This window comes from Cynoglossus semilaevis, unplaced genomic scaffold, assembly GCF_000523025.1.
Source record: "Cynoglossus semilaevis isolate Cse_v1.0 unplaced genomic scaffold, Cse_v1.0 scaffold19, whole genome shotgun sequence".
NCBI classification, from domain to species: domain Eukaryota; kingdom Metazoa; phylum Chordata; class Actinopteri; order Pleuronectiformes; family Cynoglossidae; genus Cynoglossus; species Cynoglossus semilaevis.
Window position 1 is genome coordinate 51339 of NW_007585128.1, and position 607 is coordinate 51945.

General features: G+C 49.3%; 1 protein-coding gene across 1 annotated transcript in view; it reads right to left on the minus strand.

Moving 5' to 3' along the window:
- The window catches only part of LOC103398803 (nuclear receptor corepressor 2), a 51598-nt gene extending 51338 nt beyond the window's left edge, over positions 1–260 (minus strand). The window contains 1 exon segment of the mRNA XM_025053823.1: positions 12–260. The gene's annotated coding sequence lies outside the window, so the exon portion shown is untranslated.
- Between the last annotated feature and the right edge of the window lie 347 nt (positions 261–607).

Below are 607 nucleotides of genomic sequence, written 5' to 3' on the forward strand. Positions count from 1 at the left end.
AGCTAACTAACCTTAGCATCGGGGCTAACTGAACCATTCGGCGATGTAATCCTCCAGAAGCCGCCGTTCCAAGCCTCGTCCGTCGGTCTAATTCCTTTTCCGGAACCGCGAGCTTCGACTCGGCGCGTCCGTCTTGAATTAATCCACAACCAAAAAACGACAACAACAGGATTTTTCTTTTCCTTCGCTCCGGTTGAACGGCTTGTGATCCCCGCTCGGTACAGTCGTCTGAGCTGCTGAGCTGCTGAGCTGAGCTAGTGATGTGTCGTTCGCGAGTGATTCGTTCACACTGAACGAATCACTCTTTCATATGACCCGGGAGTCACGGGTCGTAGGAAAGATTCGTGACTCGTGACTACCGAGTCGTATTCAAAATATTTGTTCGTGTTTGAACTCACGAATCGCTCACTTTGCGAACTAATCGCACTCCGCGAACGAGTCGTTCTCTGCGAACTCATTTATCGTTGCGAACGAAACGCTCTCTGTGAACCTGTCTTTCGCCGTGAACGACTCTTTCGCTGTGAACGAATCATTCTCTGTGAGGTAATTTGTCGTTGCGAACGAAACACTCTCTGTGAACTAATCTTTCGCTGTGAACGAATCATTC